The sequence below is a fragment of the Mauremys mutica genome, chromosome 3 (genome assembly GCF_020497125.1).
Source record: "Mauremys mutica isolate MM-2020 ecotype Southern chromosome 3, ASM2049712v1, whole genome shotgun sequence".
NCBI lineage: Eukaryota > Metazoa > Chordata > Testudines > Geoemydidae > Mauremys > Mauremys mutica.
In genome coordinates this window covers 81383944-81410587 of record NC_059074.1, presented here as the reverse complement: position 1 = coordinate 81410587, position 26644 = coordinate 81383944, and the positions used below count along the sequence as shown (strand labels likewise).

At 40.5% G+C, this 26644-nt stretch overlaps 1 long non-coding RNA gene across 1 annotated transcript in view; it reads left to right on the top strand.

Annotated features, from left to right (window-relative positions):
* Positions 1-25337, top strand: part of LOC123366212 — a 42084-nt gene extending 16747 nt beyond the window's left edge. The window contains exons 2-5 of the long non-coding RNA XR_006577961.1: positions 17574-17708; positions 23071-23172; positions 24035-24193; positions 25116-25337. This is a non-coding gene — a long non-coding RNA (uncharacterized LOC123366212). The remainder of the gene's footprint in view (positions 1-17573; positions 17709-23070; positions 23173-24034; positions 24194-25115) is intronic.
* Positions 25338-26644: the final 1307 nt, after the last annotated feature.

Sequence of the window (26644 nt, the reverse complement as noted above, 5' to 3'; positions counted from 1 at the left end):
CAAAGGCAGCCTGCCTGCCATGCTTGGGGTGGCAAAAAAGCTAGAGCTGCCCCTGGTCCTGGCAAAACTCCCATTGATGTCAATGGCAGCAGTATCTGGGCTTAAATTCCTACTGTAATTATGCTTAAATGAAACCAGAACTATAATCTTTCACTCATTTCAATCACATTCCTTTAAAATAACACTTATCCAAGGCAGGGTAAGTTAGATCAATTTTAAAAATTCAAATGTAGGTCACAAACATAATTAAATGGTTTAAAGTCACTCAGTTTTAAAAGTGGACTGAACCCATTTCTCAAAAAGAAACAACCATGGAGAAAGGTGCTTCCTCTTGTTGTTTCAAAGAGAAAGATTCCAGCCATACCCTGTTCTTGTTTGGGTGGGTTCTGATTCTTTATGTTAAGCAGCTACATCATTTTAACATGCAGACCTCCCACATAATTGCAATGTATCAACCTTTACAAGTCCTTGGAGGTTTATGTTTAGATTAACATGCAGCAAGCGAACTAACGTGGGAGAAAATGTCAGCTTCTTCAAGGTGACTGGAAGGTTATAAAATAGGAATCACACACACCCAAATGAAAATATGTCAAATGCCATCACTTGTCAAACTACTAGTGCCTAATCTGATATCAAGGAAAACTTTCAACAAGTTCTTCAAAGACGAAATAATTTTGTTGATCACAAAGTATTTTTATTAAGCCTCTTGTGGAACTGTAACAGCTTTCTAGCTATGCAGGTGATATTTGTTGTTACTGTCTTATACAAAGAACACCTGGACAGGTGCACAGCTTTACTAAAGATTGTTGGATGGTATCCTGGCATGGCAGCTGTAATAAGTGAATTACATGATACTCAAAAGTCACTCTTTGCTGGAGTCGGAGCTGCATTTGCAAATGTGCAGGGGTTAGTTAGATATCTTTTTTTTTTTAACTTCTGTGAAACTTTCATTGAAGTTGGTCGTAGACATTATTTCATTCTCTGAATGCCTAAGCACATTTTGGAACAACTCTTCACAGGGCATGTTGAGTTTCAAGCAGAGTTGGTTATGACTAGAAGTCTTGGTTATGACTGGAAGTCACACATTGTATTTCTTCTGGGTCTCTAATTAGCTAAGAGTCATGTCCTAATGAAGGTTGACAGAAGCTCTTTTCACTCATTTTCCCAGAGGGAAAGGCTGTATTTGCTAACCTGTCTCTGAGCCATGTTAAAAAATATAAAGGCCTAAAAGTACCTTTTAGAATCTTATGATTCCCTCATTACTGGAAACTGCACTAGGATTTGTATTTGTCCTCACATTATAACCTATAATAGGATTACAAGGGAAATCATAGGCATAGGCAATTCTGATCTCAGTCATCCCAGTATAATTCAGGAGTTACTTCTTAAGTCAACAGAGTTGTTTGAGTATCAAACCTGAAGAAGAGCTCTGTGTAACTCGAAAACTTGTCTTTCTCACCAATAGAAGTTGCTTCAATAAAAGATATGACCTCACCCACCTTGTCGCTTTAATATCCTGGGACCCACACGGCTACAACAACACTGCATATAAAAATAGTGTGAGATCAGAACCTGGCAATAGCCTTCTTACCCCAGGCTACTAGTTCTACTGTCTGGAATTCCCCCATCACGGACTTGGAGCTCCTTTATTTTTACATAATTTGAGATTTCCAATCTTAACATTATAGTTTTACTATACAACAGTCCCCTGAGGGAGATCAGAGTTCAGGATTTTGCTAGTTTACACTCACTGACATTGGCTTACTCTGAGTTACTGAGGTATAGCTTAAGCCAATGTTTCTCAACCTTTTTAATACCAGGGACAGGTTTGCTGCCTTCCTAAACTGTGTCAGGGAGATCACAGGGACCAGAGCCAGTCCACAGACCAGTGACTGAGAAAAACTGGCTTGAATCCATTATTTATGTCAATTCTGCATTTTTCCATCTCCCTTGGCTCTACCATTTATTTTCTCTTTCCTTCTGCTATTATTTTTATTATTTCAATTTTAACTTTGCTTGCTGCATTATTTGGCTCCTTAACCTGTTTTGAGAAAGTCTGAATGAAAGATACTATATAAGATAAGGCCCCAATTCTGCAAAGACTTACACATATGTGAATAACTTTATGCATCTGAGTAGTACTGTTGGATTGTATCAGATGGTATAATTGATAAAATAATTTCAATGGGACTACTCATCTGTGTAAACTTACTTACTTGCATAAGTCTTTGCAGGACATATATCTGTACTGTAATTATAACTGATAAAATTTACAATTATTTTCAGTCTGAATTAAACACCTCATTTTTAACTTCTCCATTATGTGTGTGTGTTTTGATTGATCTGATGAGTTTTTAATAGAATACATTTTTTAACAGCTTCACTTGATTTAAAAGAAATTTTGGAACAAAGGCAGTCTTAACAAATCTGTCAACAATGACTATTTGGTTCCTTGTGGTGGTAACAATTTTAGTTAAAAAAACTGGAATTGAAAGATCATTATAAATATTTTTGGAGATGGAACATGAGAAGTGCCTGTACATTTTTAGTTAATTCCTTCTGACATCAGAAGTTATGGTTTATTTAATTGTTTGTGTTGTGTTGATGGGTTTGTCATAATGCATTAGAGAATTTAGAGAAAATTCAACAAAGACAGAACCATTTGAGCTGAAATTTTGCCTAACAGCAATATTTCTCTTCAGATCCAGGGCATAACTACCATGAGATGAACCACACAAGTCAATTGATGGCAAACTGTTATCGCTTTGCCCTTTAAAAGCTATAAATGTATTCAATGTGTTAGTACCATGAAGAAAGGTAACATGATTGCTTGATCCTGCACAGTTCTGAGCACCTTAGCCCAAATTCAGCAAACCATTGAAGCACATCTAGTTGAGGGTGACCAGCAGCCATGGCTTGCATGAGAAAAATAGCTCCAAATTTTTTAAGAGATGCTGGTTCCTAAAATACTAGAGATCATTGCTTTGAGAAGACGGGAAACCAAACATTTTGGTTTTTTGCTAAATAGCCTTATCACTTTCAGCTGCGGATGTAGGTCTAGTCTAACTTCAGGGCATTCAGTGCCTTTACGCAAGTGATTATGTATACATTTTCTTTAAGGAAACCACTGGAGATATATTTGTAAATGATATCAGCTGTCTATAGAAACTTCTATATGGTGTTATTGTAAGGGCATATTTTCTGGGCTTCTGATGTACCATTGACTTCAGTGGATGTTATTCCTATATACAACCCTTGCTATTAACCCCCATTACCCTGTTTTAGCAGTGAAGATAGTATTTATGCTTGCAGTGGTTTTTTTTTTTAATTAGTACCACTACACATGTCACATCTGAAGTACATACCATGTACTTCAGAACATAGATGCTACTGAACATATGAGTCATGATTCTGGGTTTATTTACATAGCATTTTTGCTAGTGTAAATTGACTTCCATAGAGGTATTCCTGATTTATGCCAGTAAGATGAGGTCAGAATCATCCTCATGGGGATTTATTCTGCCATCTCTTGCATGCTGTGTATTTCAGATTTCTAGATAATATGACATGCAAGTCATGTAGTGTGTGTCTGACATGTCATTTATGTTAAATAGGAAAGTCTACAATTTAAGTGGCGTATGTTGTAGAATTCTTTGTGTCACATGATAAAGTTGTGCATCTTAAGAAGGGAGCTGGAATGACACAAGAAGAGGTAAAATTGTCTCCAAATAAATAATATTGATTAATTCTTCTCAGCAAAAGAAAATTTACTTTTCCATTTATGCAAATTAAACACTTGTATGATTTTCCAAGTTATTTCTGTTTCTTCATATTTAAGTGGACAACCTTGAACAGAAGTATCATTGCAAAAGAAAATGAAAAACAAGTCTGACCTTGAGCAGCTTGTGCTCTGGTATGCTCTGGTAGTGATTCACTCTTCTGTCATCTTCAGTCACATAGTCAGCAACAGCTAACCATAAACCCATGATCACATTGAATATATATATCTATATATACACACACATATATAAAATCAGTCCTGGGAATTAGGGAAGAATGTGGTGTTTACTGTGCACATATACAAGTTATTCTGCAAGGTCGCGATTCAGGAAAGTACTTAATCAATATGTGTTAACTAAGTATATGCTTAAGTCTTATTAAAGTAATGAAATGTGCTTATGTGCTTTCCTGAATTGGGGCCTAAAGATGTGATCTATAGAACTCAATAGAAAGACTCCCACGGACTTCAATGGGCATTGGTTCAGACCCAGCTCATTACTCCAGAACTTTGCCTCCAGGTAGTGTCACTGCAGTTGACTTTGAGGGGGCTCAGTGCCAGTGCAACATGTGAATTGCAGTGTGGGCCCATGGTCCCATCAGCCAGCATTTGAGTAGCCCGATTGGAAATATGAGTAGAACCTGCATAAAGAAGAGTTTCCAGGTTCAGACCCCAAGATATTACTCTGGTTTCTTTCACAAAGCACCTGAGGGAAAGGACAGAAAAGAAAGAAGTAAAAATATCTGTCACTTGATGAAATTAGAAAGAAAAAAACGTCATATTTATTGTATGGCTACAGGTTTACATGTCACTGTATGGGCTTTAAGCGATCTAAATAATTACCAGGTTACTACCACTGTGAAGCTGGTTGCCTATATGTTGTCTTGCTTGTTTTTCAAACACAAGCTTAATTATCCAGTTTTCCCTCAATAATCTGTATGTTTGGAAACAAAGTCAGAAATGCATTAAGAGAAAAATAATCCTATTTAGACAGATGAACGCACTTACTGAATTGTTCTTCAAGGTGAATTTAATAATCAAACTCCAAGTACTGCGAGAAGTACAAAGGTTTCTGTGAGCTGCAGTATTTTGCTACTTTCACTGCTAGAATAATCAAGCTATTGTTGGGCAATGGGTATTTGTGTATGTGTGGGTGGGGGGCTGTGATTGTAAGAAATGTAAAGTGCCCTTTTATAACAATCTTATTTAGTATGTTAAGAACAGGGCCGCATACAATTAAACACTTGTTCTTTGATATAACTGTCTTTTGACTCATATTGTTTTCCAAAAGCAGTCCAAAAATTATCTATGAAAATGAACATTTTTTTCTAAGAAAATTCCCTTTAGAAAAGAGGGAAGTAGAAGAGAACAAAGACAAGCAGCCTGTGACAGTGACTCATTATGTTTCTTATAAATTATAGCTGCGAAGTCAATACAGAATGTTTCTCACAGTTTTAAACCCACTATAAAACAATAACTTAGAGCTGTCTAAGGAGTAGCACCCAGAGAAATAATGACTTTTTGCTAATAAAGTGTAGAATTATTTGACAAATATCCAGTTATTCAGAATGTATTTGAAGATAAATTTGTAGATTAAATGATGTGTTGTGGCATGAAAAACTGAAACAAACAAAAAACCTCACATTTACAACCCTTGTGGAATTTATTAAGCCTTAAAATTTCCCAACTTTTGTAACAAGCTAACATGAGTTAATTATAGGAAGAGAGCCTGAGGTCTTCCCTACCAGGGTCAGAGGCCTCAACCACCTGAGTTAAAGCTACGCTGTATTTATCCTCTATGGCAGGCCAGCACAACATGCGGCCCGGGGGCCGCATGAGGCCCGTGTGGACTCACTGTGCGGCCCGCGGGGGGTGAGTAGGCAAGTGGCAGGTGAGGGAGGGGGGGCTGAAGAGGTGGGCGGGCAGTGGCGGGGGATGAGGAGGCGAGCTGGGGAGGTGGGGGGCTGAGTAGGCGAGCGGGCGGGCAGTGGCGGGGGCTGAGTAGGCGAGCCAGGGGGGTGGGGGGCTGAGGAGGCGAGTGGGCGGGCAGTGGCGGGGGGGTGAGTAGGCGAGCCGGGGGGGGGGGTAGAGGGCTGAGGAGGCGAGCGAGGAGTCAGTGGCTGACCTGTTCTACTGATCTGATCTGGCTCCCATCCCCTCTCCAAGGGTTGTAGCTGTCCTGAGGTGCCTGCCTTTCATGCCTTCCTCATTCACACCTCATTCATTCAACAGGGCAATTGATTACAAAGAGGGGGGAAGAGCTTGTTCTACTAATAGCAAAAAGACATTTTTCTTTTACCTTAATTATACTACCTTAGGGGCCCGCTATAACATATTACCAAGGTTTAATACCGCTGTTTCGGCAGGGCAGCGCTGGGGAAGGAGTATTTGTTTCCATGGGGCAGGCGGTGCTGGGGGGGAGGGAGTATTTCAGGGGGGCTGGGCGGCGCTGGGGGGGTGTTGTGTTTTGGGGGGGCTTGGTGGCGCTGGGGGGGGGGGGTTCGGCGGGGCCGGTGGGGTTTGGCCCTGAGCTGTTTTCTTTAGAGTAATATGGCTCTCGCTGCTTTACGAGTTGTGCAGGCCTGCTTTATGGGGTCTTGTCATGAGAGGGATAAATGACACACATAAGCCCCAATTCATCAGATACTTAAGCACATGCTTAACTTTCAGCAGATGATTAAGTGCTTTCCCGAATAGGGAAAGGATAACTCACATGCTTAAGCGCTTTCACTGAATCAGGGCCTTAGGCAGCATGCTACATGTTTCATGGACCAACTTTCTGCTGCTAGGGTCCCAGAAGTCTCAGCTCTCAGACCCAATGTGTATTGTTAGGTATTCCCCAACACTCAGTTTCCCGACCCTCTCCTTTTCTCCGCTGCCTCGCCTGTTTCCAGTACTCATGAGGACTCATGCAATTGTAACAGCTGCTATCTTGGTTGACACCAGGGACTGAACTAAAGATCTCCAGAATTAAAAGCTTGAACTGAAAAAAAGCCATATTCCATAGCAATGAGCTGAAAGAGACTCACATGCTCTGTGGATCAGGACCAGATGGGGATACCTAATATACACTGATCAGTGTGTTACATTAGCACCAGTAAAGCTGCACTCATGGGAAATCATAGTGGAAAAAGTCTGAAGCACATTCAGGCTGGGCTCTTTAGTGCAGATTCTAGTCTTGGCCTTCTGGTCTCTAACTTTAACCTTGCCACTTGGCTGTGCAATGCTGCAACAACACTGATATATTTGTTTACCAAATGATGTTGTGTGTCTTAGTTACCAGTCAGAATGGGGAACATGGGACAAGGGTTTAGACACTCTCCTAATCTACCTCAGAGAAACTCTTTTCAATATATCAGTAACCGCAGATGAATCAGCACACACCTCCATATGCACAATACACCAGTTTCTTCAGGAGGAGTGTTTATTGGGGAAATACACCTGCACACAAATATACTGCACCCCTCACTGATTCACACAATGTGCTTAGGAATATGTAAAAGACTAACTCATTGAAGTTTGACTTCTACAAGTGCTTTTGCAATGTGGTCAACTTCCAGCTCATTCTTTCCATAGATGGGAAAATCTGGTGACTTATAATCAGGAAATTTTTTTCTGTTATTTTAAGAAAGCAAGTCCTTTTGTTTGATCTTTTCATGAAATTACTGTATATTTCCTTGAAGCTTTTCCTTATATAAAATTGACTATATGGAAGCACAGACTCTTGAATATTGTCCATTTATAAGGGACTATAAGGTAACAGTTTGAATATTCGGTGCCCTGAGAAGTAATGGGATTCAGTGCTATATAATTTAGACCCAGGATGTGTTTCTATGTATGTGAATGTTACTACTTTTTCCACTTCCCCCACTATCTGCTGCTGTCGCTCACCTTTTGGAGAATGGCACATCTCCTGTGCCATGAGACAATGCTTATTCTTAATAAGAATAATGGGGGTCTCTTCCTGCAGTTTCCAGAGTCATTTACTCTCTCTCAACTCATGTCATGGCTCACCACACATTCAATGGGTGGAATGGGAGAAATTTTTTGGATGCATCCCTCCCATAAATGACACCGTCCGTGGTTTCTCCGTGAGTTGGAAAACATCATATCTCTACCCACCTGCCAAATGACGGGTCAAATCATCAGCCCCGGTAAGTCCTCCTTTGCACAGCTCTCTTAAGGCAGAAGCTGAGGATTCCTATGCCCAATATCCCCCACAAGTGTAAAGGGCATGCCTGCCTGGGGCAGAGGCAGGAGGAGGCAGAGTAAAACTGGTATGTGCCCTAGTGATCCTGGTCTGTGGAACAGCTGTTTGGGAGCTACCATTCACTGGCACAAGGTAGAGCAGCTTTGATGAGGGCTGGTCTGGATCAGGCCCTAAGGGTTTAGGTGTTTGGAGGGCAGGGACTAGTGAGCAAATGATGAGGCAGGAGGAGTGAGTGACTGGGGTAGGAAAGGAGAAGTGAGGAAACATGGTGAGAATGAATAAGTAAGTGAATGAGATGGGGAAGTGGTAGAAAGTTAGTGGAATAAGAGTCAAGGAAAGAAATGAGTGAATAATGAGGAAGTGGAGAGAGACTGAAAATATTGGAGAGATTTAAGGAGGAAAGGAAAAGTATGGAGTTACAGGGAATAGGATGGGAGAGAGAGTTTGATGGTTATGGGGTAAAGGAATTGGGAGAGAAGGGTTGGTCTGTGTGGAAAATATTGCCCTGGCTACTTGCAACCTTCTAGTTTGCCCAGTGCACTTCCCTGTTATATGTACTCCTCTCTCTCATTTGTGGGTGTGTTTTTAGACTCAGCTCCATGGAACTGGCTCATATTCTGCACAATTTCTGACTGTCTCTGTGCACTTTTGCTTGTAACTGGAGGAGAAGTTAGAATGTGATCTATTGGATATTGCTGCATTAATACTCTTCTCTGTCATTTTGTATTCTTGTAGCGCTTACACAGTTATGCTGTAATTGTTTTCTTAGTGGCTTACTGTTTCTTCTGGAAAAAGATGTAGATACCTGTTATGTTGTAACACCTGTCCTCAAGATGCATCATCAAAACCAATTTCACTAATGACCTTATTGAAGCTGGCTATCACATTCCAGCAGGTAGAAGCCAGGGCTACATCTGCATGGCTAAACTTGGGTAGGATTTCAGTCATCTTTCCATTATTCCAGAAGTCAGCCCACTTACTATGTAATCAGCAGACTTGCAATGAGCCAGACTCTCCTCCTTCTGCTAATGTTGTGGCTGGAATATTTTTGGTTCCTCAGTCAAAATGTTCCCAGACAAACGTTCATTGTTGTTCTTCTGCCACCGCCATTACTCTCTGCATGTTCTTGCAATTAGGAAGGCAAGAAATAATAACCACAAGCACGGTCTTCACATAGCTCCATTTTTACAGAATATACATTGCTGTCAGGGTTACACTATATATAGATAATAGGAAAAGAAAGATTTTGTGAAATAGTTTTGGCCACTCTTGCTCTGTCGTATTGTTTTGAGTCCTTTAATGTTGAGTATAACACTATGGGAGCAGATAAAGCAAAGGCATCTGACTCAATACATTTATCAGTCCATGTATCCAAAATGGAATCCAGTATTTGAGTACAAATCAATAGAAGTTGGACCAACTTCACCTTAGGCCTGGTATTCTCAGGGTCTCCCAGTAATGCACTCTCTAATGTACTACTGTGATAGATAGGGCAACTTCCTGCAATATCTTTGGAGTTCTTTGTTTTAAATGGATGGTTTATGTATGATTGTGTCTACTCCTTGGTGGAGGGCCATCACGGCTCCTCCAGGAACTAAAAATTGTAGGTGGTGATTAAAACAAATTGGCCAGGTTGTAATGATCCCAGAGAGGTTCTACCTCCTGGGAATGCATGCATATACTAGTTCAAACTGGAGTCTTCAGAGATCAATGGACAAAGAAATGACTTTTGGATAAATAGCCTGAGTTTAAACTGACCTTCTTTCTGGTCGAGGGGGAGCCCCAATCCTTGTAGAAAAGTTGGAAGGACTTCAACTTCCAGAGCCTCATAATACAGATGGGTTGCTTCTAGTCAGCTTTTATCATGTGTATAGGAACTTTTTTCGGTTTTATGTTTTCTCTGTAATGCTTTTACCTTAAGAATAAATGTGCTTGCTTAGAAGGAGCTGTGGGCAATACATAGCCTTTGGAGTGAAAGCAAAGCACAGATGCTGGCCTGTTTAGGCAGTCTTGCTTGCTGGGGATATCCAGCTAGCTGTCCCTGGTCAGGAGGGAGTGAGACACAGATCTCTGCCAAAGAGAGGTGGCAGCTGGGAACTGGAAACCTTTAAGGTCTTTATAGGGACCATGAAGGGAGAATACAGGTGCTGTTACCCTGAAACTGAGACAACTACTATTTCCTTATTTATAACGTTATTAATAAACTGGGGAATAGTAGATAGAGGGTTTTCAATGTCAGCTTTGGGGATTTTTATTTGATTGTAATGACATCACCACCAGCAGCTTCAACTTACAAAGAGTTTCATTATCATGCCAAGACAACTTAAAGCATTTCATAAAACATGTGCCATGATTTAATGACACAGAGTGTGCTGTGGCAAGCATAATAGGCAAGTCTCTCATTAGGATATGAGGAGCGATTGGCAATTTCTCTTAGCATAGAATTCCACACTGGACTAAATGGTTGTAGTGATGACCAACCAAATCAGCATGTTCAGATAATGATGAAACATGTATGTCTAGCACAACATGAACTCAGATGGTTGTAAAGATGATTAAATGAGGGAGATATTGATGCAATAGAGCATAATTATAAAGGGTATTATGTAGGTTAAGGAAAGTACCTGGATGCTACAATAATATGGGACCTGAACCAGCAATAAGTGTGCCTGAGCCTCAATGGAAGCAATATACTCACTCCATCTGAAGAAAATTGGAATCCTAGCAGGAACCTTTTGTACCCTCACAAGGTACAAAGTGTGAATTATGTGACAAGGTAAAAGATGGGTGATGGAAATATTTGACATCTTAGAGAATATAAGGGGACTAAGAGAAGATTTTTTCCTTCAGGACCAGGCCTACAAACTTTAGGGGGCCCATGCTTTGAATTGTTTTTCTATGAAAACTCTATGAAACTTAATCATGTTTTCAAGGCAAAAAGGTGCATGACAATAAAGCTAAAAGAGGGAGGGTATTTTAGGTATATCCCATTTAATCTCTGCCAGCTGGAGGTTTCAAAGTGATGATGCCCTGCAGTACTTTTTACTGACTTGTGTTTCTTTTATATGTTCTTGAGTTTTATATGAATTAACCATGGAGAACAAAGAAAGTGAGAGGTATCAAAAGATAGGAGCCTTCAATTACTGATGAAAGGTGACCAATATGAGCCTTAAAGACAAAAATGAATAAAATTTGGCAGACCCTAAATACAACGAGAGATGGTGAGAATATATGAAGGAACTATATAGTGATGATATACCTGGAAGACCTCAACTAGAGATTAATCAAGTAAGCCCACCAATAATGGATAAGGAAATCATGGCTGCCATAAAAAGACTTCCTGATAGGAAGGCACTGGGTTGTGATGGAATACTCGCTAAATTATTACAAAGCATAGGGGATGAAGGCTTGAAAGCTCTGTCGGAGATAATAAATAATATGTTTCAGACAGGAGAATTGCCAGAAGACTTTATAACCCCACTATGTATCCACCACTCTGCTCCCCCTCCTTCTCCCCCCCAAAAAATTGATTGTAAAGACTACAGAACAATCAGCCAAGTATTGCATGCCTCTAAGATACTTCTGTGAGTTATTCAAGACCGAATACCAGGGAAATATCATAAGGAAATAAGCAAACAACAATATGGTTTGAACGTGGAAAAGCATGATAAACACCATTATGAACTTGAAACTCCTATTGGAAAGATCAGATGAAATGGGACAAACAATATTTGTTGATGTTTTATTGACTTCTGAAAAGCATTTGATAGAATCTACCACTACAAATTTTCCAGCATATTAAGATCTGTAGTGATTGAGGGGTATGAACTCTGCAAAATTCTACTGACATAAGTAGGAGATATAATAGAAGATGAAAATGAAAATGTAACAGAGATAAGAGAGGAGTCAGACACCAACTTTATTCAACATTTATGATGTTTGATGAAATTAATTGAAGAAACAGAAAAAGATATTAAGATGCATGGAAAATGGGTGATAACATTCGCTATGCGGATGACACGGTGCTTTTGGCTGATTCTAAAGAAGGTCTGATGAAGTTAGTGGAGATTATATATGAATATGGCAAAGAATATGGTTTAGAGTTGAATGTGGACAAAACAAACACCATGATGGTATACACATGCAAGATTCCAATGAACGACACAGCCATACAGCAAGTGAGAAATCATTGCTGTGTAGGAAACATCATTACTGAAGACAGAAGACCAGATTCTGAAGACAGCACCAGAGCATCAAGAGCACAAGAGACATTGTGGAAGAATACACATCTGATGAGAAAGGACATAAATCTGATGTCCTAAAAACTTACATTTGGTTTATGTTAAATTATGGTTGTGAAACATGGACATTCAAACAATTGATAAAGAAACTACAATTCTTTGAGTTATGGTATTATAAAATAATTTGGAAACTATCATGAATAGATTATGTAACCAACAAAGAAGTATTGGAGATGATTGGAACTCAGCAATCACTAGTCAGGGATCCTATGAAAAGGAAGATTTGATTCGCAGGGCACAGTTTAAGAGTTTCAGTGAGCGATGCATGTTTATGGGAAAGCTGATACTAGAAGAACAGGAGGCAAAAAAAGAAGATCTTGGATGAGTGATGTGGCATTGTGGGTGGATTGAAAGGACTATTCATCCATAAAGAGGTTAGCAGAAGATCGTACAGAACAGGCTACCATGGTTGCAAACCTCTAGTAATGGAGATGCCACATAAAAGAGAATAATGGGCATGGTCAAGAATGCAGGACACGGAACTTCCATAAGAACCTGATCTCCCCTGCAGAACTCCCACCAAAAATGATCACAGACCTCGCTGCTTTCAGAACTACATAGAAATGTTTGAAAGGAACATTCCTGTTTTCTTTTGCATTTCTGGGAATATAAACTAAGAGACGGAGAAAGGATGCTTAGGGGCTTACCTCCCAGAGCCACACTGATGAGCAAAATGAAGAGTGAAGTACTAAAATAATGACAGCAGAAGGAAGATGGACAGTGATAGTGACAAGTATGGCCAGGTGGGGACAGTACAATGAACCATACAAAAGATAGAAGTGGGTGATTGTTTTTTTAAAAGACTGCATGGTAAAATAACATTTCCTTTCAATGGACTCTGCTGGCACCAGCCGCACCCTGAGAACTGGCACCACCTATGGTTTTCACAGTACTACTACTTTCACCTGGCACTACTTTGGCAAACTGTGTCTTGACAGTGCAAAACAACTTTGGCACAGGCATATTCATTTCTTTTATTCTTGGATATATAACTTCTACTATATTTTGTCTCTATTTCCATCTTCTAGTTGCCAGGCTTAGAGGTATGATTCAACTAAGCCCTTTAAACACACACTTAACTTTAAGCACATGACTATCCTATCTCCATTCAGCACAGCACTGCTAAAGTGCTTTTGGGAACAGGGCCTCGGTTCTCTTGAAATCCATCACTACTTCTGGTGCTTTTTCTTATCACCAAGACTTACTCCTTACTCCATTTCCCCACACTCACCCAACTCAGAATCTGAACTTATTTTCATTGTGTTTGAAGGCAAGTTAGAAAAATAACTGCTTTAATCAGAGCAGTCAATTCCAAAGAACTTAATGGAAACCAGAAAGCAGGCTGGAAAGTGAAAGACTTTTTGATGAGGATACTCAAGCCACCAGAGATCCACCAGAAGGGATCCACCTTCTGGTAACATGTCTAACCAATGACATACCAGGGCAGAGCCTTGAAAGTTGTATTTTGTTGTAAGGATTGATTTGGACACATACCCTGTGTTGGATTTTGAACCTTATAGTTGGATGATCAATCAAAATCAGACAGGTGTAGAGAAGCAAAATCTCCCTTTCGCAAGAAGAGAGCAAGTTCTACCAGACATTTAATGCCAAATCAGGTCAGTCAAGTAATAATTAACTTTAATTGGCACTCCCACAGACTGTAACATTCTTCTCATTCAGATGAGTGACATTCAAAAAGGTGTGAGGTTCTTATCTTTGAAAACATCAGAGGAAATCAAATAAATTATTTCATGTGATCCTTACCATTGGTTACTTCTCCAGTCTGTATGATGGAGGCCAAATGCAACAGCAGCAGCTGGAGACTGGTTTTGGAAATTAATTTGTGATCCATGCCATCTAACCAGGTAATCACTGTGCACTAAAACTTAATGTTACTGTAAATTATCAGGGCCGAGTGTCATGGGCTAATAGAGATCTTCAGGGCAGTATAACTTGAGACTTCTGAGAACTGATTAGCTTTTACTTGGGTGTATATATATAAAACAGATATCCCATCTCCCCAAGCTAAACACCTTAGACTGTGTTAAAACACCTTAGACTGTATTATTTATTAGGTTTTAGAGTGTGCTTTGTTCTGTACAAACTTCAAAGAAAAAGCAGTTTCTGCCCTTAAACAGTTCACAATTGAAATTAGACATGGACAATACATCTCAGAAACAGGCTGAGGACACAGCCTTAAAGCAGTGCATTTAACAAAAACAAACAAATAAACAAAAAGACATGGATTACCATTGAAAAACTTTGCATAAAAAGTGTGTTTTCAGTAGGATTATTAGTCAAATGCAATGTGGCTTCATGAGGGGCTCTGTTGCTAAAATTTGCTTTGTTTCTGCCAGGATATCCCAAGATTTTTACAGATTGGAAAGCAACAGAAAACACAATGAAAAAGATAGGAAGAAAAGATATACAGCAAGAAGAAAGAGAGGAAATCCCAGAGTGAATGAAAGTAAATAGGAAAGGGAAGGAAGAATGGAAAAATAAGGCAGAGAAACCATAATAAGTTGTTCTGTTGTTTTACAGTGTGTGTGCTGTACAAATGTAGAATAAAATACAAGTAAATATTTGACTTTCTCAGAAGATGCCAAGAGACATAGTTCTAATCAATGAGTTGGGTTGAGTATTATGGCTATTGGTGGGGATAACCTGCTTTAGTAAGAAAAGAAGGGTCGTTATTGGCTTCAAATAAAATGTTTTTATGTGTGTTTGCAAAAATGATATAGAATTTTTAAAACCTTCTTTTGTATGTTTTTGTATCAATACTCCTGTGTGTCTGACAGAAAATACCTGAGTGCCATTGGTGCTTGGTGAGTGTAATCTACTTTTTATTTTTAAAACTTTATAACTTGCCAATGACAGCTTATTTTAGTAGATAAATGCTTATATACTGTGTACAAAATATTCTGAAATATCCTAAAATCAGCTGAAATGCAGAAAATTGCCTCTACTGTTTCCAAGTTTTCCAGAGAAGTTCCCCCCACCAATCCCCCTCCATTTCCTCACTTCTGGTACCCAATTCCACCTCTCATTTTTTTCATGTGTTTATACCACTGGAAAATAATGAATTGCAAATCACGGAACAGCTGGGCGAGAGGGAAGTGGGCAATGTTAAAGAAGACACAGCTCTGGTCCGAGACAGAGGGAACTTGGATATTGACAGCTCAGAGAAACAGCCCTATGTTAGTTAAGATGTGGGTAAGTAAGTAGCCATTTTGCTGAGCGGGAAGAGAGGATCAGCGCTGGAAATCAAATGAGGAGGCAGGAGGCTAAAGGGTCTGATGGAAGTTATAAAAGTTTAAGTCACAGAGGATTACGTGGGAGATAGTGAAGAGAAGGGAGAACCAATTATAAAGTAAGCAGGCAAACATGGTCCAAGACCTTCCCTGTCACTGCCACTTCCATTCACCTTTGCCTTTTTTCAGTGTGCTCCTGTAATAGCTTATGTGCAAAATCTGAAGAAAACAGGGAAATGAAACATTTCATTTCCTGTAGGTGAGACATCGGTCTCATAACACTGTTTAGTGACTGAAAATGAATGAATACGCACAGAATAAATATCACCTGTATAAATACAAACATCCTTGGGATTGGCTTTTATGGGGAATTCTCTGGCAAGTACTGCCAGGAGAGCTACAGTGAAGTTGTGCTTTCCCTATGAGGTGGCGGAAGGTGATTGGCTCTTGTGATTTGGGCTTTGAATGAAGAACTAGTAAAAGAGAACTCAACAAATCCCAGAGAAAAAAATAGTCCCAAATGCCACTGGATCAATTAAATGCCACTGGATCAATGTATTTACCTTGTCCAAAACCAAACCAATCAAAAATAAACAGTGTCATCAACACGTGTTCAGAATGGTTCACTGAATGCCTAAAAGTTGTGTTTCTTTAATTGGCTGGTGCAACTTGTCTCCCTTCCCAAGATATTTCTCTTAACTCATAGTATAATCAGGAGTTTTGTCTATTCTTGAAGAGATGTCAGTCTATGTATTTCTTCAGAAAGCAAATTATGAACAAGAAAACACTGATTAAAAAAATATCCTTCTTTATGTGTGTTGGCAGAACACAAAGCATTTTGCCTTCAAGGCTGTACTATTCTGTTTGAAGTGGTTCTTTAGTCATATAAAGCGTTTACGAGTTGGCTGAATGGTTCCTATTTTGTATGGATCGATAGACTGTTAGACCCAGACTGTCAAATGGACATGTTTTAGCATGTGTCCGATTAATGTTTACAATTCCAGCTGTGTGTGTGTAAATTGGGTTATATATGTACATATAGTCATTGTGTGTGCACATTGTGTCAGTTGCAAAATGGACATGTAAAAAAGTAGACACGCATTTTGGAGTTAGAGCACTGGGCTAGAAGTCAGACACTGCTGAGTGCTAATCCTGGCTCTAGCATGGATTTACTGTGTAGCCTTTGGCACATCACTTAATCTCTCTGCTTCAGACTCTCCAGTTCTAAAAATAATATTTACAATAGTCTACCTCATGGGTTGTTGAGAAGTGCTTTGTAAACTTAAAACGCTGTAGCATGGATAGGTATTGTTTCAAGTGTTGCTGTATGAACATTCAGGTCATATCTTTGGACTTCCAAAGAGCATAAAATAATAACATTACCAAATATAAGGGGAAAAGCCTAAAGAATATTTCAGATATTAAAGATTTACCATTTGCATCTTACAAAAACTTACTTCTGTGTATAGCCTTTATACAACTGAGTGGTACTCTTGACTCCAATAGGCAGGGGCGGCTCTAGAAAATCCGCCGCCCCAAGCAGGGCGGCTCACCGCGCCGCCCTTCCCTGGTCCCGCGGCCGGGGCAGAAGTGCCTGCGGACCGTCCCGTGGTCCCACGGCTTCGGTGGAGCATGCGCAGGCATGCCTGCGGGAGCTCCGTCCGAGCTGCGGGACCAGCGCACCCACCGCAGTCATGCCTGCGGCAGGTCCGCTCGTCCCGGGGCTCCGGTGGACCTCCTGCAGTCATGACTGCGGAAGGTCCGCCAGAGCCAAATGCCGCCCTGCCGGCAAAATGCCGCCCCACGCGCCTGCTTGGCGCGCTGGGGTCTGGAGCCGGCCCTGCCAATAGGACTGTTCACTTGGAGAAAGATTTGAAGTATTAACCCTTAATTTGTAAATTAACACTATAGATTCATAGAGTTTAAGGGCAGAAGGGACCAATAGATCATCTAGCTTGACCTCCTATATATCACAGACCACTACATTTTGACCAGTTCCCACTGTAATGAGCTCAATAACTTGTGTTACTTAGGGCTATGACAATCGATTGAAAAAAGGACGTGACCTTTGAGAACACGTAAAGCCCTAAGACACTGGCAGGATTATACAACAATATTAAGCAATGATGCCAAAAGATTCCTCTGTGAGATAGGAGTACAACAAAGAGGTAAGGCCCATTCTTTAACAGCATTTCATTACTATGGCACACCCAAAACTCCCTTTGCAGAAATGCAGGATTATGGTTTATATAAATTTTTAAGATTACTATGGGCCAGATTTAAATGAAATTAATTGAAGAATAAGGTACAACTCAGTTGAAAGGTGCTTGACGCTAGTGTTGTATGTGCAAAAAGAGAGGACATAATTCACCAATGTCTCCTGACACCTTGTGCAGTCACTAATATCTGTGCAAAGCAGGGATTTGGAGCAATCAAATTTTTCAGTTGCTCCGCTCCGGCTCCACTCCAGTTCCAGGCACAAACCTACTGCTCTGCGCTCCAGCTCCGGACTCCACTCCAAAGCCCTGGTGCAAAGTGCATGTAAAACACTATCCCTCTCATCTGGTATGATTTTATGCCCACTTTGCACAGCTCTACATGACTACAAGGCAGTGAGAAATCACAGAATGCCATAGTCATGTTTCTAGTTTTAAACACAGGCCTGGTCTACACTGAAAAGTTACATCAGCATAGCTGCGTTGGTCACAGGTGTGAAAAAACCAGCCCCCTGACTGACACAGCTATGTCAACAGAAGAGTGCTTCTGTCAATTCATTCAGGCCATGGCTCCAGTATGGGTGCTACAGTGGCTTAGCTATGGTGCCATAGCTTTGCCGCTGTGACCCCATAGTGTAGATGCAGCCTATAGCAATGGAAGGATTCTTCCATCACTGTAGCAACTTCACCTCCCCAAGGGATGATTGCTAGAGTAACAGAAGTGTTTTTCCATCAGCCTAGCTGCATCTACATTGGGGGTTAGGTTGGCATAGCTACAGTGCCACATCAATTTAAGTTTTATGTGTAGGCCAGGCCCAGAGGAGGTGTTGTTCCTACATCAACAGAAAAACACCTTCTGTCAATTTAAAAGGCTGCGTCTACACTGCGGAGTTTTGCTGGCATAGCTATACCAACATCTCTGTGTGCTGGTATAGTCTCTGTAATATAGACATACCCATAGGTGTAAAACATAAACAAAACCCCTTTGATATGAAAATCTGATATCATTAAGGCCTTCAATAATGCGTAATTCCTAAAAGCACATCTCATTGATTATTGTCTCATTTACTCCATTAATTGCTACTGAAAGGCAAGGGTTATTTAAAACTGACTGAGCCAAAGACAGAAAAATACAGTGCAACCTGTTACCTTAAAGTTTTGTCTAGGCTAAGAAAAAAAGGTGGGTTTTAAAAACATGTATTCACTAGGACCACCAAGTGTGTGCATTAATGAACTGTTAAAGTGTATTACCAGAGTGAACGTGGACAGTTAGTCCATGGCAGGCCACTGTGGGGTAGATCTTATAGATTGAGTTTTAGTATAGACTGGGATTAACACCTTTAAAACATGGTAGCTGGGTGTGGTCAGCTGTAGAGAGGAGTCTAGGGTTGACCATTACCAGCTAACACATTTTTAAAGATTCTAAACTGTGTCTACAGTAGGTGCATCATAGGACCTACTCACATCAGACATGCCATCAGGGGCTCGTACACCTGCACATCTACCAACGTGATATATGCCATCATGTGCCAGCAATGCCCCTCTGCCATGTACATTGGCCAAACCGGACAGTCTCTACGCAAAAGAATAAATGGACACAAATCTGACATCAGGAATCATAACATTCAAAAACCAGTGGGAGAACACTTCAACCTCTCTAACCACTCAGTGACAGACTTGAAGGTGGCAATTTTGCAACAAAAAAACTTCAAAAACAGACTCCAAAGAGAAACTGCTGAACTCGAATTAATATGCAAATTAGATACAATTAACTCTGGCCTAAACAGAGACTAGGAATGGTTGGGTCATTACACTAATTGAATCTATTTCCCTATGTTAAGTTCTCCTCACACCTTCTATGGGTCATCTTAATTATCACTTCAAAAGGTTTTTTTTTTCTCCTCCTGCTGATGATAGCTCATCTCAATTGATTAGACTTTTCCTGTTGGTATGCATACTTCCACCTTTTCATGTTCTCTGTATGTATAAATGTCTCCTGTCTGTGTGTTCCATTCTATGTATCCGAAGAAGTGAGCTGTAGCTCACAAAATCTCATGCTAAAATAAATGTGTTAGTCTCTAAGGTGCCACAAGTACTCCTGTTCTTTTTAGTAGGTGCAAAGTCTTTGTAAACACTGATGTCTTTTTGCTTAAGTGGTGTTTCAAAACATGTTAATTAACATATGTTAGGTAAGGTATTTGTTAAATGCACTTCATTTTCCTAATCTTAGACAGGCCCCGTGGAGACTAACAAAGTTGCTGGTGTTTGACAGTGTGTGTGCAGGTATGCAATCAGTGAGTATTTCATTTGTCACAAGCTGCAGCAATCGTGCCTCATAAAATGGCAGTGGACTGTGTAGAAATTTAAAGGTGCATTACAGAGAAAATGAAATCATAATTGTTACATCACTACATATGGCAACATTTCTTTAGCCATGGGGGTCATTCATTTTTTGCATAACCCATTTTGACTGTCTCTAAAATTCAGACATAAATCCCTTTGGTGCTTCTTTCAGGGAATTCTGTTGAAAAAATTCTCGTTTTATAAAGATCTGCAGGAGCCAGGGGAATTGGAAAATACCAGTCTTACGCAGAATCAGACAAGGGTACATTAACATTTCATAGGGCTTTAAAGAAATAGGAGAAGTTGATGGGATCTGTGACAGCCATGAGAACCCATAGACTCATTTACATAAGTCAGTGCCCAGAGACCACCGCCCCTCCCCCCCCCCCCCCGCCGCCCCTGCTGCTGCCCTGCAGGCAAGGACATGAGTCAGCATTCTGACATGAAAGTGTGAGCTGGCTCCATGTCTGCAGAACGCAATCATCTCTGAAAATCTAGGACACACTGCAGAGAAAGTCCCACCCCCACACGACATCCACTCCCAGAGTTTCAGCCGAGCTTGAACTTTTGTTTATAAAATAAAAATAATAAAAAAAAGTTAAAAGAACAACAATGAAAAACCTATTAGAAATGGAACAGCATCAAACAAGTACAATTCTCCAAGCAATTCACCACTCTAAACATCTAGTCCTTGGCAGCATTTGGATGAGCTCTAGAGAGAACATAAAGAGATGTGCTCCTATGTGAAACTTAGTTCTGATCTCAGAAGCCAAAACCAGCAACGCACAGAACCAGTTTCTTCTTTCTCTCTCTGGAAACAAAGGGGGTGGTTTGGGACTTGATGCAGGTATCCTGCTAAAAACTCTCAGACATCAGTATGTCTCCAGGGGCATAAGCTATTCTCAACCTGCTGGTTTTGGCCCTGTTTCAACTTTAACTATTGGTATAATGTTCTTTTATTCTAGCTGCACTCTCCCATTAAATTTTGTTAGCTTCAAACCAACTACAACTTTACTTTAGATACAGCCCTCCCTCCCCCAAATGTCTCTCTGAGCATGCAGGCTAGTCATTGTTTTCCATTTTACATTGTAGGCAAAGGACTAAGTACTAACACAGCAGAAAACCGCTTCTAACCCTTAAGGTGGCTGCATTTCAAATACAATTTGGGGAAACTGCCCTTATGAAAAATTGTGGTGCAACATCTTAGTGTGGGGAATAAAGAGGGCATATCCCCATCAGCCTTTCTTTTCACTGGAGATGTTTCCCTTCCAGATACAGGCCAATTCCTTGCCAAGTAGTGCATGTATAAGGAAGGAGAAAGCCAGAGTGAAGCAACAGAAAGCAGACACATAAGGAAAAGATACCAAGATATACCTATCCCTTCTTCAAGTTTCTCCACAGAAGGGGTGACCTTGCCCTTTATTAGTGAACCTTGTTCTAACACTGATACACAATTATACCTAATTTGGCTGTAACGTTTTTTTTCCACACACGCAAGGAAATACCATAGTAAAACATGGTTGGGCCATAATCAAATTTCACAATGTATGTAAACATGACTATTTTTGTAGTGTACACTGTATTTTGGCCTATCAAGAATACCGGGCCATTGTCGTCACAGGTGTCACTCCATGGACTTGTGTGGAACGACTCCAGGCATGAGTTTGGCTCTTTCAGTTTACACTTTAATAAGGCACAGAGCCAGAGGAACAATTATCTGAAGGGGAGGTATTGGTGTTATTATTGTAAGAGTTAACACCCTGTGAAGGAGTTCTGCAGCAGCAGGAACACACCCTTTCATTGTCTGTTTGTTTCTGCCCTGTGGAATCTTTAGGTCTTTGCTTTTTCCCTGTTGCCCCTCCTCCTCTTGTTTCTCCCTTTTATCACAGCAGGTTTGGAAAGGGAGGATGGTTTGGTTAAAGTGTCAATATCCCCCCCAGCTGTAGACTCTTCCCATTTCCAAATTACCAACTGCCAACTGAGACAGGAGATTTTTTGACCAACATTTTTATAAAACTGTTCTCTTGTATGATTGAACTGAATACCAGTGAGAAAACAAAGAGGGCTTGATTCTCCATTGCTTTAAGGACCCTTTATGCCTAGGGTGACCAGATGGAAAGTGTGAAAAATTGGGATTGGGATGGGGTGGGGGGGCGTAATAGACACCAATATAAGAAAAAGCCCCGAATATCAGGACTGTCCCTATAAAATCGGGACATCTGGTCACCCTATTTATGCCAACCAGGGAGGAATAAAAACAATGACTCAGAACACCCCTGGTTTAAGGGGGTTCCCTTGCTGTCACAGAGCTGGCAGAAAACTGTATCCTGGGGCCTGATCCAAAGCCTATTTAAGACACTGGGAAGATTTCCTTTGACTTCACTGGATTTGGATCAGGCACCATCACAGCCACTGTTACAGCTATAGCACAGAAGGCATGTTGTAGGATGAAGAGGGATGCAATATGGCCAGAGAGCCTATTTCCATCAGCCCATGGTCCCCTGGGGGCAACAAGCAGCTGAAACCTAATTTAGAGTAGACCTTGCCATCCTAAAATTGCTAGATACATGTTGCAAAGGTGGCTATAAGCTTAAAGTTTACCTTTGCTTCCTTATGGTGCTTCCTTCCTACACACTGCACAGGAAAGAAGGACTTGAGATCAAGGGCTAGGAAATCTGTATATGCATATGAAGAATGTTGGGCATTGGTTCATTGTGCATATGGAATTGCTTCATAAGACTATAAAATTACAGTATGAGTGCAAAAGTTGGATAGAATTAATATAACTGCAGATGTAGTCCTTTAATTAGGGTGTTCCTTTATATCGTACATTTACATGACACCAATGTCTAGGTATGTATACAGTGTATGTTAATTGGCTGAAATCTATACGTTACATGTAAATGCACACATGTCTGTTTCTTTCTTCCTTATTGTCCTTATGCCTGGAATTATATTTTGGTTTTGGAAGCTTTAGGAGATATTTGTACTGCATGAACCAGGATAACTGCTCTAAAGAGAAATCACCACCTTTAAATCAAACAATGAAATCAGTTAAGATGGACTGAGGAAGGTAAGCATCAAAGATTTTTCTTTACAAAAGATACCTTCTTCAGAAGAAGGTTGTCTTAGGACTTTCCCCTGCCTCCGAAATCCACGACAAAGCTTCTTATTATACCTGTCCAGCTTTAAAACACTGGAAATGCTTAGCTCACAGGACTTTGTTCTAGAGAGGAATGCTGTTGTGCAATCAAAAAGAAACAGGATAAAGGCCCCATTTCTTGAATGAGGGGGAATTGAACTTAGTGCACACTGTGGTTGGAGGGACAAGGCAGGGATTCCAAGGACTGGCTCAGCAGCAAGTGTTAGACAGAGCAGCCCAAAGGCTCTGCCCTTATCTTCAAGAGCCTGCTTCAGCAGCTGGGAACTTCTGGAACCCCTTTCACTCCACTAGGCTACAGCTGCAACCTGTGGGTTATATGTGCATATGTGATAAAGCTGCTAGTTTTAGTATTTCTATCACAAGAGCAGTCGAAGGATATGTCTACACTGTAATGTAAGCCCATGCTTGAGCTCTGGCCCTGGCTCAAGCCGTGGGAGGTGGGGAGGGGCATACAACCCCAGCTGAAGCCACAGGCGGGGGACATACAGCCCTCCCTCTACTTCCACTACTGATAGCTGAAGCTGAAGTCAGGGAGGTCCAGTAAAGTGATTCACGGATTCTGTGACTTCTGTGACCAAATCATATCCTTAATGATTATATGACAATTAGTAGTCATATTTCTCTGTCTCACTGAATTACTCCTGCAGTTTCCTAATGCCCTGTGTTATATTTTCTGCGCACAAAAAGCAACTGTGCACTTCCACTTATTTTAGACTGAGAAAAAACAGTGTAACATTAAAGAACTAAAATCAACTCTCCACATCTCCTCCAGAACACTCTGTACCTGAACTGAAGACAAAATGGTAGCTGCTGGAAGCAGAAGGCTGACTTCTGGAAATTTAAATATGCAATAGCTAGAAAAGAAAACTGTATCAACTCAAACAGCACACTGTACTTCTACTGGTAAAAACATCTACAGGCAAAACCAAAGGTAATTATTACCTACTTTTGGAGCACTCTGACTACCTAGTCAGCTAGAGTGGTGATCTATAGTGTCCTTCCAATTAGCACTCCACCCAGATTGGAGTTCTAGTTTTGAAACAATAAAGCTCCCCAAAGATATTTGTGCTGTCTCTGGAGGCGTGGAGTGGTGGCCTGATAATGCAGAGGTGGGGAAAGGATTTGAGAATTAGGCCAGCACAGGCTAGCTGGAGAGGAAAGGAGACAAGCTGTCCCCTCAGATAGTAGGAGACATCAATGGAGCATCCATTGAGGTGCCAAGAGTTTTTTAAAAGTTCCTAGTAAGCTTTACCAGCATTGTACTTGCTAAATCAATATGAGCTCTGAGTTAAACACTCAGGGGCCAAATTTGAAGTAAACAGGTTTGCATGCATGAGCTATATAATTCAAGTACAAGTGGAAGGTAAAGTCAGCGTCAGCAGCTGCTGGAATTTGTAGCACATTACCATACAACTGCATTCCAGCAGTACACCAACCAGAAAACCTCCCCATTAGCCTACTTCTATTTCAGAAAGTTTGAGTTTATACTTGAGTAGGATTTTTAAAGTAACACATACTGAAGCAAAAAGGAAGCAGGGGTGACTGCTGTGGAATAGGGGTGTATCAGGTATAACTTTAACCTGTGCAAAGTATCAGTGAGCAGCACATCACAGGACAACCCACTAGACCAGCAGAGAGTCGGGAGGATTCCAAGTGTCAGTGGCAGTTTTTTTTCTCTTCTAAGTTGTAGAAGAGGCTCATTAGTAGTGTTTACCTTCAAGAACTCCCTTTTGCGATACTGAGAAATGTAAAGTGAAAGTATATTTTCACTTTTTAAACATTAATTTGTCAAATAGATGGTTTTCATATATTTAATTTGGCAAAAATGTGACTTTTTCATCTTGATTTGACAGTGCTGTGAAGTATTTGGCACAACTCTTGCACCTAATGGGAACAGGAAGGAGGAGAAAAGCTTGTTTTATGTGTTCTCAGAAGAACTATAGTAATTGTCTGAATTTTTACTAACAGACACACAGAAGCCTATGACGGACCTCAGGCTCAATTAATCTTGCTGGCAGCTTAAGCTGGCATATGTCCAGAAAGAACCAATCTATCCTTACCTCCTACACAGTCCACAGTAGACAAAATACATAAAGAAATAAGAAATACGGAATTGTTTCAGTTCTGCTTCCCAATGGAAACAGTTTCTTCTGACACACCCTTTACCCCTGCTTCAGAAAACTACTCTCTCTAGCTACAGTAAGTGCATGGGTGTCACTACCAGTGGGCAGAGCCAAACAACTCATGACTTGCATCTGTGTTTACACTTTTGTAAGAGACATATGCATGCTGTATGTGAAAATGAGGTAATATGGCATGTTAGCAGCTTTTCTTAATAAAAAGAAAAGAAAAGAAAAAAGAATTGCTGGATGTTGATACATGTTTACTGCCCCTCCTACCAGGAAAATTAAAAAAGAGCAGAAGTTTTCTCAATGCTCATTGTCTTTAACTTTATTCCAACCTTGATGGTTCCATTAGTAACTCCTTTGCGGTCTGCACACCGGCTGCTTTCCCAGGGCTTTTGTGACACTTTCATAATGAGAGTTCTGAACTCACTGTTCCTAGGGAATAAATAATCATATGTGCCTATTATATAAATCACTAGCAATTGATAAATCAGTTAATTATACCTGACTGTTTCTTGAGTTACATACTACGGATATATCAACTTAAAACATGTACATAGGAGAAATGCCTGAATATGGCTGACAGACAAGGTGGGTGAGGTAATATCTTTTATTGGATCAACTTCTCCTGGTGAGAAAGACAAGCTTTCCAGCTTACACAAAGCTCTTCTTCAGGTCTGGGAAACTCAGCATGTCATAGCTAAATACAAGGTGGATTGTTTAGCACAAGTAGTTAACATATAGTTTAAGGGACCATTCAAGGTGAAGTGGCCCATTAACACCGCTTCAGTCAGAGGGAAGGAAAGGAAGGGATGGTGAGTAGGGGAGGTAACTAGCAGGGGGGTTGTTAGTGGGTTACAGATTGTTGTAATAAACCATAAATCCAGGGTCTCTACTTAGACTATGATTTTCAATGCCTAGTAAAGATAATAATTTAAGCTCTCAGGCTCATCTTTTGAAGATGTTGTGCAGAATTCCTTTCAGAATGAGGACTAAAAGTTCAGATATGGAGTGATCACTTTGCAAAAAATGTTCATCCACAAGTGACATATGGTGCTTTTATCTTTTATCATTGTTCTTTGTGAGTTCACTGGAGAGGATTGTGATTGTCTGGTTTCACCCACCTAGTTGTTATTGGGGCAGTTGATGCACTGTATGATGTATACCACATGTTGTAATGGACATGTGTAGAACCCATGGATCCTGAAAAGTGTCTGTTGATCATTGTAGCAATGAGATGGAGATATGTCTACAGG